Genomic DNA, 12,737 nt, shown 5'->3' on the forward strand with positions numbered 1-12,737 from the left:
TTTGGAACCACTTAGCCAAGTCTATCTTCAACTCAGTAGAAGAATGCCCCCAACACATCTCTGACTTGTAAGCAGGGCAGCCTCATCGTGGACACATACGGAGGGAGAGAATTTACAACTTCACAGAGAGGTTTTGTTTGGGGGGAGGGGGTTTTTTTTCAATGGGATAACACTGTTAGTTTCTTAATTTAACTTAAAATATGTCATCTTAAAACTTCCATTCATTGGTCCCAAATCTGCCCTCAAAAGATTCACAGGATACATGAAATTCCTTACAATACGAGCCTTCAAATATTCAAAGACAACTAATACAGTTTGCCTTTGATGTGTTCTTCTCTGGGCAAAGGCATTCCTTTAATCCTTTCTTATTGGTCACATATTCAATAACCTTCCCTCTATCAAAAAGACAGTCCATAGAAGATCAAATCCAGTAGCCAAAATAATAAAAATTAATAGTATGGAGTGTAAATTAAAATAACATTTTATTTTATTTTGTACTCATCAGAATGGCAAAAATTAAAAAGAGCAATAATATTTATTGTTGGTAGAGATGTAGGGAGAAGAGTATTTTATGTTCCTGGTGAAAATGTTCAGTTATACAGATTTTTGGAAAACCATCTGGCCGCATCTGTTAAAGTTAAAACACGTGCACACTTTGACTCAATCCCACTTCTGGCAATCTATCCCTCAGACATAAAAAAAACTTACGTACAATAAAAATGCCACATTTTGGCAAGAGTAGGGAACAATCAAAACTATCATACACTCCAAGTAGATGTTTAAATTGATACAACCACCTTGGAAACCTGTTTGTCCGTGTCTTCTAAATCTGAACATATGTATGCCTTGTGATACAGATGTACCACTCTTTGTATATGCCCACCAGAAATGTGTACATATCTTCACCAGAAGAAATGTGGAAGAATGCTGACCACAGCACCATTCACACTGGCAGCTACCCAAACATTCATGAAGATTAGAATGGACAAATTAATGGTCGTGTCCATTTATTGGTATACTGTACAGGAATAAGAATGAACACATTATAACTCCGAACATCAATATGGGTGAATCTCAGAACAGAAGCCGGGCATGACAGAGTCCAAATGCATGATTCCATTTATACAGTTTAAAAACAAAATTCAGAGAAATCAAGAGGGTAGCTGTTAATGACAGAAGGAGGCATAATGAATGCTTCTAGGGACCTGGTAATGTTCTGCTTCTCGACCTGAGTGCTGATTAAATGAATATGTTTAGTTTTTAAAAATTTATTGAGCTGTATACCTCCAATTTGTGCACCAAGTTGTTGTTTCCCCAAAATAGTCACATGCGTAGGATTTTTAATGCATTGTTCTTAGTGAAAAATTGTAAAAAAAGCAAATGCTGATCAGGAGAATGAGATGGCCAATAAATTATTGTATATCCACATTATGGATAGTATACAGCCATTAAAATGAATGAATCGGGGCTTCCCTGGTGGCGCAGTGGTTGAGAGTCCGCCTGCCGATGCAGGGGACATGGGTTCATGCCCCAGTCCGGGAAGATTCCACAAGCCGCGGAGCGGCTGGGCCCGCGAGCCATGGCCGCTGAGCCTGCGCGTCCGGAGCCTGTGCTCCGCAACGGGAGAGGCCACAACAGTGAGAGGCCCGCGTACCGCAAAAAAAAAAAGAATGAATTGGCACTATACCAAATGATGTTAAATTATTTTCTTGAGATATTGTTAAGAAAAGGGAAATTTAAAAATTATATATTATTCCCATTTTGGTAAAACAAACAGTAACCAAAGCAAGAACAAAAAGGGCATTGTATATGTTAAACCTTTAATCCTCATAACAACCCTATGATATTGTAGGGTTATTATTCCCATTTACAGATGAAAAAAACAGAGGCAAGAAAGACTGACTCACCCAAAGTCACAATGCTGGTATATGGTGGAATTTCTGGAAGCTAGAGAAAGTGAAATGGTAGAAATTTCAATGTCCATCTAGAACACCACATAGAGAACTCTCTTTATCAATATTTAGCCATTAACCAAAACTCTTTGGAAATGGATGTTCTATAAGGTGCAAAGCCAGCTAGTAATATTACCATCCAGTCAATGTATAAACGTCTTTGCATAAGACTAGGAATAAGCTAATGTTTGTGGAGCGCTTACCAGGAGTCTAAGCCCTTTCCCTACCTTTCCATTAAACAACCCAGCTACACCGGAACAAGTACTGCTGATCACCTGCATCCTGTAGATCAAAACAAAATTCCGGGGCTCATCTTATTTAGCCAGTCCTGCTGCTCCCTAATGTGCCCACGCACATTACCTATGACTTAATGGAAGTCACATGGGCTCTAAAGTTGGCCAATCTGGGTCTGTATGAAGCCCCAGCTTTTTACCAGCTGTAGGACCTTGAACAAGTTATTTAGCTTCCATGTGAAATTCTATAACAAGAACTTCATGGAATTGTTAGGAATTAGTGAGATAAGGAGTATGAATCAGGAGCATAGCACCTGGCACACTGCAGGCCACCTGTACAGGCTGATGTCCTTTGGAACATGGAATACCCTTCCATTGCCATATTCCACCCTTGATTTTTAAAATTTTTATTCTATATTGGATTATAGTTGATTTACAATGTTGTGTTAGTTTCAGGTGTACAGCAAAGTGATTCAGTTATACATATATACATATCTATTCTTTTTCAAATTCTTTTCCCATTTAGGTTATTACAGAATATTGAGTAGAGTTCCCTGTGCTATACAGTAGGTCCTTGTTGGTTATCTATTTTAAATATAGCAGTGTGTACATGTCAGTCCCAAACTCCCAATTTATCCCTCTCTGCCCCCTTTCCCCTTTGGTAACCATAAGTTTGTTTTCTATGTCTGTGAGTCTGTTTCTGTTTTGTAAATAAGTTCATTTGTATCATTTTTTTTTAGATTCTGCATATAAGCAATATCATGTATTTCTCTTTCTCTGTCTGACTTACATCACTTAGTAAGATAATCTCTAAGTCCATCCATGTTGCTGCAAATGGCATTATTTCATTCTTTTTAATGGCTGAGTAATGTTCATTGTATATATGTACCAGATCTTCTTTATCCATTCATCTGTCGATGGACATTTAGGTTGTTTTCATGCCTTGTAAACAGCAATGTAATGAACATTGGGACACATGTATCCTCTCAAACCATGGTTTTCCCCAGATATATGCCCAAGAGTGGGATTGCTGGATCATATGGTAGCTCTATTTTTAGTTTTAAAGTCCATCCTGGTGGAAAAAATACCATTCTATTTAATTTTGAAACCTGTAATAGTACAGCTTTGTAGCACAAAGATGAGTATCCAAGTTGTGTAGATTTAATATGAATACCATTTATTGAGTACTACTGTGTGACGGACACTGAGCTATGTACTTGATATACATTATCTCGTTTAATCCTCCCTGCTCTAAAAGGCAGTAAATACTAATATTGGCATTCAACATTCACTCCAACTTCCTTCTGGTATGCTTTTCTCTACTTTAGAGGCTGGAAAGCTAAAAACTACATTTCCCAGACTGCCTTGTATCTGAGGTTATTGTCTGGAGATTTCGGTTTCCCAAGTTGGATGAGATTTGGAGGGTGGAAATGAGAAGGAGACTTTGCTCCTGCTGTTTCGCCTGGTCATAGGATAGTGGGGGCATGTACTTTTCCCCCATCATCATCAGAGGCTCCCGTGTCCAGTCATAGCTACACGGTGTTATGAGGCATGGCATGGGGCATTCATTTTACTGGTACTAGCTGTAGCGAGCAGCCTTCTAACCACAGTGGCTTCCTAATTGTAAGGGCTCCTGAGTCACAAGGGTGGTATCCTCAGGAGCTCATGGCTTCCTGACCTGAGAAGAGGCAGGAGCTCACTTTGATTTGGTTCTGAAGTGCAGCTTTTGTGAGTCTGCTCCTTCTGGCCTCTCAGTGAATCTGTAAATCACTTACTATTTCTTCCTGTGTAGATTAGCTAGCACGGATTTTTTTCTCTGCAACTCAACCCTAACCAGTACCGGTAGGTATTGTTATGGTTATTTTACAAGGAGGGAAAATGAGGCCCGGAAAGGCTAGGTAACTTGCTCAACTGATCTTCAGCCTGGGTGGATATATTTATACTCTCTGAAGCGGGAATCATGACACAGCACCATCTTTCATGAGGCCTCTTCATAGAACTGAACTCCACGAGGACTCCTCTCTCCTGGGTCTGGTTGTTTGAGGCATGTAACCTCCTCACTCTGAACTTCATTCTCACGAGGAACAGGTAGGAAAACATGGCCTCAATGGCAGAAATGATACTTAGTACATGCATGTTTCAGATGTATTTCAGTAGTACTTTCCTCCTGAGAACTTGTATATCTTATAGCTAAGACATGGAGATTGATCTGTTGGTAAATAATTGTGCCTGTATTAGCACTCTTGGTTCAGACTTCAGATATATCAGATAAAAAAATACTAATTATACTGATTTTTTTTTTTCATTTCATCCAGGTCAAGCTCAGATCTTATCTGCTCACTCTTTCTTTCTTCCTTTTCTCCCTCCCTCCCTCCCTCTCTCTATCTCCCTCCCTCCCTCTCTCTCTCTCTCCCTTTCTTTCTTCCTTCCTTCCTTCCTCTCTCTCGCTCTTTCTTTCTTTCTTTCTTTCTTTTCTTTCCTTCCTTCTTTCTTTCTTCTCATGAGCCTACAATATGCCAGAGTTGTCGGGGTAATAAAAAGATGAGTAAGTCACATTATGTACCTTCTAGGAACTCAGTCTTCTGAGAAGTTTAGCTATACCAACAAACATACAAAATGAAGTGTTCTATAATATGGTTACTCCCTAAGTTAGAAGAGGAAATAACCAGCTCTGCCTGGAGGAATCAGAGAAGGAAGACTTTACAGCCTGTATGGTCAGGCCATTCAAGATGGCTATTCTCTATACATCCCCTGCTCCACTAGTCCCTGCTTCACTCACATGACTATCCAATTCCCTTAATTATAGGTCTTAATCAGGAACTGCCTACGTGCTTGCCCCCGCCCTAGCTGCTGGTTTCCCTGGTAACTGATGAGCTAACCTGACGTCAATTCCCCCTATAAATGGCGACCAACTTCTCCCCTGAGTAGTGATGGTTGTTGCTGTGTCCCGTTTGCTGTCTACAGTGAGGTGTTGCTCCAGGACCTTTTGCTGCAAATGTGTAAGATCCCCCTATCCAATAAACCAAAGATGTCTCTGTCACTCTTTCCCAGCTCTTTCTTTGGTCTCGAGGCTGGGCAACTACAAGGCTTGCTGGCCTGTGGGGTGCAGCCCAGCACAGCCTTAACAGGAGTTCACTCAGCAGCCATGGAAACTGCATGGGCAGAACCACTAAAGAGGATAGTGCTCTGTGCTACATTAGAGAGAGGGGAACATCTGGGAAAAAGTTTGGGTGGTATCATGTTGTTGTTTTTTTAAAATATGTGTACAATGCAAAGCAGATTTATTTGCAAGCCCAGTAATGATGGTTGGGATACTAGATAAAAAGGAAGCAGTCTTCTGACAAATAGAGAATATCAAGTCTCTTAAGTAGCTGGTTTTGGGACTCACTGTAATGGGAAGACTTGTTGTGTTGCCTTCAAAAGTTAAATCTCTTCACCTGAGGCTGCAGCGGGCTTTTCAAATAGGGCTTCCCACTGGGCTAGCTCTTCTAATTCCTTCCAACAGCCAAGATGGTATTCCAGAGAGGCTATGTCCTTCATCTGTTTATCCAGGAACTCTCCCACACAGTCTGAGAGAGCAGCTTCATTATTCTCAGAAGCCGAGGTCTTCAGGTCTTGCAGGACCTTGCTTAACATGATCTCCAGCTGCAGAGCTGACCTTAGAGCTTGTGAGCCACTTTCCCAGTTATCTCTATCAGGCCTCTTCATCAACAGAAGACAGATGCTACCCTCACGTTTTCTTAGCTATCTTAGGTCTCAGGATTGTTGAATCTAAGTTGTCTGTGGGACCGTCTTGGAAGAACTGTATGGTGAGCAATTTGTAAATATGGTACTGGTATCAGAAGTGCATCAAGGCTTGCATTGTTAGTTTTTCTTAATGCTTAGCTCAAATCATTACCTTCAAATGTTCGTGCTTAACCCACTTCTCTATAGGTTGTTTTTTGTTTTTGTTTTTTTTGCGGTACGCGGGCCTCTCCCTGTTTTGGCCTCTTCCGTTGCGGAGCACAGGCTCCAGACGCGCAGGCTCAGCGGCCGTGGCTCACGGGCCCAGCTGCTCCACAGCACGTGGGATCTTCCCGGACCGGGGCATGAACCCGTGTCCCCTGCATCGGCAGGCGGACTCTCAACCACTGCGCCACCAGGGAAGCCCTAGGTTGATTATTAATTTGACTTTTGAGTAGCTGCTCATGTTCTTAGCCTTTTGGGCCTGGGCTTTTGATTTCGTTTATAGAATTTTTTAACAAATTAATTTAAAAAAACATTTTATTTTGAAATAATTTTAAACTTACAGACGAATTTTAAGAATGATATCAAGACCTTCCCTATACACTTCACCCAAATTCGGCAGTTTTTACCAGTTTTTAACACGTGTCACATTTGAGTGCTGTGTGTGCATGCACTCTCTCGGCACACACACACACACACACACACACACACACACACTAATTTTCTTTGAACCATTTGAGAGTGCTCTGCAGACATCATGTCTCTGTACTCTTTACTAGTTCAGTGTGTATTGTCTAAGACCAAAGCAGTAATCAAATTCAGGAAATTTAATATTGATGTAATACTTTAATTTACAATATTATGCCAGTTTTACCAATTGTCCTAATAACATCCCTGCAAAGCAATTTTTGATACATTATCCAGTCCAACAACACATTGATATTCTTTAGTATAACTAACAAGTCCATATTATTTTGAAAACACTTCGTTGTCACGAATTTATTTTTAATGTGGGCTTTTCATAAAGTTTATTCAAAGATCAACAAACCCATTCCCCTTAAAGAGATCAGTCCAGTCTTGAAAGGACTAAGTTTGGAGGATAAATTCCCTTACTTATACACTGAAGTATCAAGGCAAAAAGTAAAAAATTTAGAGGGAAAGATTTGGAACTATCTGTTTGCTGTGTGCCAGCAGCCTAAGAGGTGAAGGAAAACAAAACTGTTTCTCACTTCTCTGTCAAAATCCTGGCATGCGGTGGACCCTCTGTTGTCACAATTAACTGCAGAATCTTGACTGATGAATGGGCATTTTTTAACCCGTGCTGACCATTTGAAATTTAAAATTAGCAACGTAATTCTATTTACTGGGCCACTGATTGAAGGGAAATTGCACTCAGCTGATGAATTTCCATGTGAAATGGGTCATGGCAGCAGATGGCCTTCCAAGAAGCAAAAAATAACTCTGGAGTTGGTTGCTCTTTCTTCTGGCTTCCGAAATTGAACCCTGCTGCCTGGGAATGTGACTGCTCAAACTACGTTAGGGGAATTTGGGGTGTCAGATCATCGGAGGGAACTGTGAGTTGTTAAAGAATAATAATTTGATCTTAAATCACCATATATTGAAATCTGAGTATAAAACTAATGCTAGGTGTCAAATCATAATTAATGTTTATTAAGTACTCACTGTCACTGGTACTATTCTAACTACTGCACGTGTATTGACTTGTTTAATCTGTAAACTATGAGTGAGGATTATGGTCTGCATTTTACAAATGAGAAAACAGATTTGGAGAGTAAATTGGTCAAGTTCAAAATAAATGTTTTTCTCTTTTGTCATATGAAACATTTAACTGAAGCCCCAGGAGATTTTATCTATATTAAGCTCTAAAAGATCATATTCATACTGTGTTTTCTAAATACATTTCCCAGTTAAAACAAACAAAACAAAACAAAACCAGGGCACCTGGAAGAAATCATTCCAGGTCTGGTGCTAGAAATGTACAAGAAGAACCTGGTACATCTTGTCCTACCAAAACATCAGAAATCCATCAAAAGCTATGTGGACTGTGTCAAAAGGACTCAGGAGTATTGGGCAAAAGGGACAGATCTGAGCATCAATAAGTGTGATAATTAAAAAGGATTTAAACACATAGAATACGTTTATTTAAACACATAGAATATGTCTAAATGTAATGGTTCATAATAATAACAGAACAGTAACACACTGATAATTCTTTACCAGCTCAAGGGAACCAATGCACTATTTTGAAAACTTATCAGTAGAAAGAATCAAACTTCTTTTTTCTTGCCCCTTCTACAGGAATTGTATCTCAATGTAACCAAGTATTTAACAAGAGGAAGTTTATTTTTACAGAAGTAATCGAGCTAATAAATGAAGAAGGGATGATAGAAACATCACTATTTGTAATGCCTAATGAATTAGTGTTTTTAGGCAATGATCAACTGTGGCTGATAACATCAAAAAAGGGACATTGTACGTCTCTCAGTGGAAGTATTCCACCCACCTATATAATAGTCTTGCCAAAGAAACCAAACCAGAATTTGTTTATCTTACAGGAAGTACAGAGGACAGAGGAACATGCTAAGAGACACCATGGGGATGTAATCTGGACTAGGGGAAACTCAGGACAAAGGGTCCAGTTTTAAAAAAAAAAAAAAAAACAAAGAGCAGAAGTATAAAGAGGGAGAATCTTTTCATTAAAATAGGCTTAAATTATTAACCAGTGGTAATATGTGGACCTTTTTGGATCTTATTTCAAACTATATAAACAAAATACAACAAAAAAACTAAAGTTAGAACATTTACGGACAATCAGGAAAATAAGAACACTGATATTAGGCTTATAGTTGCAGTTTTCAGGATATGATATTAAAGTTATGTTTTAAAAAAAAGAAAGCCCTTGTCTTTAGAGATACCTACTGAAATGTTTTCAGATGAAATCATATGTCTAGGATTTGCCTCAAAATAATCATGAGTGGTTGGGAAAATGGATGGTGGCACAAAGAAAAAAGATAACTAATGCCAGTTGCTGAGTTAGGTGACATGTACATGGAATTCGTTATACTAGTCTCTCTAGTTTTGCATATGGTTGAAATACTCCATGTTAAAAGCATGTTTTTAAGGTAGCTTATACATCTAAAATTGAAAGTTTATTGTTTATTGGCTATATGATATAATGCAATGTTTCTTAAAGTACATTCTTTGGAACATTAGTTCTGAGGATGTTAATAGATGTCTTTCATATAACAGGTTCTGCTATTAGATTAGAAAATACCAAATTAAACAGGTTTCTTCACTACTCAGAATCTTAAAGATGTTGATATAATTCTCCAAGAGGATATAACATGTAAAGTTTCCCCCTACTTGGTCCATAGAATTTGTTTGTTTGTTTGTTTGTTTTGCGGTACGCGGGCCTCTCACTGTCACGGCCTCTCCCGTTGCGGAGCACAGGCTCCAGACACGCAGGCTCAGCAGCCATGGCTCACAGGCCCAGTCGCTCCGCGGCATGTGGGATCTTCCTGGACCGGGGCACGAACCCATGTCCCCTGCATCGGCAGGCGGACTCTCAACCACTGCGCCACCAGGGAAGCCCCTAGAATTTTTAAATATCCTTTTATGGGCCTAGTGTTCCACAGAATGTATCTTAGTAAACACTGATGTGATGGACTGAGCCGCAGATGAGGAGTCCTCAGAACTTGATCCTTGTTCTGACTCTGATAAATTGGGTTATCTTAATGTCATCTTTCTGGCCTTCCTTGCCATCCAGCAAAAAGGAATATGAACAGGTCAGCAGTTTTGGGGGGTTTTTTTTGATGTTTTTATTCATTGAAACTTTGTGCAAATGATTTTTTTTTCTGAAGCTCAACATATACAGTAGATCAAGGCAGATTAGAAGGTAGTTGAAGGAAGATTAAAATCCTAGAGGTCTTCCCACTGGACTTTTTTTCTCCCTCTCATTCCACCCTGCCACCCCTGGCAAAGGCTCTAAAGAGTCTCCAAGGAGAACAGTTTGGAAATTCTGAGTGAGTGGGTGTCTATTGTTTCTTATATGTTGGGGGGAGGGGATCGCTGCTTATGCAGTGCAAAATTCAGAGAAGTTTCTGAACTTTCAACAGTTGAGAAGGTGTTTCTCAGCAACACCTCAAAAAGTCAAGATGCTCCTCTTGGTGCGAGTAGGACTCTGGAAGTGAGCAGTTAGAAATGGACTGAGCACTGAAGTTCTGGAACAAACACTCAAGACGTGGGTCAAGTTTGGAATCGGAATAGGAATACAGCTTCTGGTTACAATGACAGTACTTGTGCTGGCAGTGTGCTTGTGGTCCCACTCCAGGCAATTTAAGGATCTCACATTCCAGCAGTGCATATAAGTGAAAAAAGCTTGCAGTACAGTGGCATGTTTCTCCTATCAATATCACCTTTGAAAGGAAAGATGGTGCCCCTGAGTGCTGTTCGGGGCTGTGAGAGTCGACCACTCCAAGGTTTGCCTCTCAAGCCGAGATGCATGCAAAGCTCAATTTCTCACCCTCCTCGGAGATTCCTCACTGTCCTGCCTTCAGGAATGACTAAAACAGTTTAATGAAGCCTTATGTCAAGTGTCATGTAATTGTATTTAAAATTGATATTGCCTTTCGTTCCTATTTCTGGGGTTTTGTAGGTCTATATCTGGGGTGTTTGGGAGTCATATGCCCACAGGTGGTGCAATGGACTTCCACAGCACCCAATCCAATCCTCATCCGCAGCAACATGCTTAGGAATTGACCCAGCTCCAGACATCTGAGTTAATTCCAGCAAACCCATTTCCTATATTCACGTCTGGGATGGGTACAGGGTCCAGAGTTGGCAAGTGATCCAATTTGGCTTTATCAGACCACAGGGAAGGCCCTTTGCTCCATGATGACAAAGAGCCTCCTTTTCCCCCAGTGGATGTGAATTATGAAGCTTGAGCCCCAAATACTGCTGACAGCCCTCCTCCCACAAAAGGGGCCCAGCTAGAGGGTGAAGCTAACGCTGGAACAGCATTAAGGACAGGGGGAGTAGCAAGGTCCTTGTTTACATTTTTGAACCGCTGAAGTCACCAATAACTAAGCCCACACAAGCACCTCTGAACTTCCTATTAAGTAAGATAAGAGATTTCCTTGTTGAAACTATTGGAAACATCGTTATTTGTCAGATGGTGCCAAAAGCATCCTCCCAGTTAAAAGTAGCAAAAGCTAGAGTGGAGTTTTTTGGTAAATTACTCTTCCTATGAAATACTCTTGAGTGAAGGAACCATATCATATCCATAACCATTCTGTGTGCCATCACATAGAATTAAAAGAATTTTAAATTTTTGTCCATCTATTCTAATTTACATTTCCCTGATTATTAGGGAGACTTAAATTCCTTTCTGTATGTGTATTAGCCTATTGGATGTCCCCTTCAGTGAACTGCTTAATTATATCCTTTGCCTATTTTTCAGCTGGATAGTTTATCTTTTTCATATTGATTTTTTTAAAGTTATAAATACATTATTTATATAATTCTTGTTATTTACTTGTGTTCCCTGGAAATACCTTCTCCCATTCTAAGTTTGTTTTGATCTTTGCTCTTGGTCTTTTACTGTGTAGAAATTTTAATTTTAATATACTTGAACTTATTTTTTCTCTATTGTTTGTGCTTTTCTGATACATTGCTTAAAAATTATTTCATACTTATAGAACATAAAGATCTCTTATTTTTTTAATAAAAATAAAATTTTCCGGGCTTCCCTGGTGGCACGGTGGTTGAGAGCCCGCCTGCGGGTTCATGCCCCGGTCCGGGAAGATCCCACATGCCGCGGAGAGGCTGGGCCCGTGAGCCATGGCCGCTGGGCCTGCGTGACCGGGGCCTGTGCTCCGCGACGGGAGAGGCCGCAGCAGTGAGAGGCCCGCGTACCGCAAAAAATAATAATAATAATAATAAAATAAATAAATAAAATTTTCATTGTTTACCATTAGATATTTACTGCACCAGGGATCTATTTTATATTTAATGTTGGATGGGGTCCTGAGTATTTTTTCTGTACAGATTGCCCGTTTTTCCAGAACCATTTATTGAATAGAAAGACTTTTTCCTCACTGATATGTAATGTTAACCCTGGCAAATACCATTTTCCACATAGGATCACCTTTGTTTCTAGGTCTCTAGTCTGTTTTATCGGACTATTTGTATATACCTATACCTGTATTACACAGTCATCATTGAATAGCCATATACTAAACATCTGTATCTTGGTCCCTTACTTTTCTATACACATTTCAGTATCAGTTTGTCAAAACCATCCTGTTGGGATTTTGGTTGATACAGAGACTAATTTTAAGAGAATAGCTTTAAGACGTTTAGCCATATCATCCATGACATGGTATAATTATTTCTCCATTATTAAAGTTTTACATACTTTGGTGAGGAGATAAAACCCTTCAGTAATCTATAACACTTTATCATGTATTCTAAAAGATAAAACAATCAAGTAACAAAAATACGCTTAATGTTTTACTCCCTTGAAGAGATGATCAATATCAAACTCTCCTTCATTATGTTGAACAAATACTCTCACTCTCTTTTTACAATGTATTTTTTTAAAATCTCTTTTCAAATGTAGTAGCTGTAAGATCTGAGGTATGTTAGTCCCTGGCTCTGGACTCATCTCTTCCTGGATGCAGATCTTTGGTAAAAGACAAACCTATATTTAAAATTTTGAATTCATGGGATGTTTTTCTCCATAGTTCCTTCAATAATGTTTTCTAATTTTTCTCCAAAACAGAATTTCTCATCTTTTATTGAGTTT

Source organism: Grampus griseus (assembly GCF_964374135.1).
Source record: "Grampus griseus genome assembly, chromosome: 10".
Lineage (NCBI taxonomy): Eukaryota > Metazoa > Chordata > Mammalia > Artiodactyla > Delphinidae > Grampus > Grampus griseus.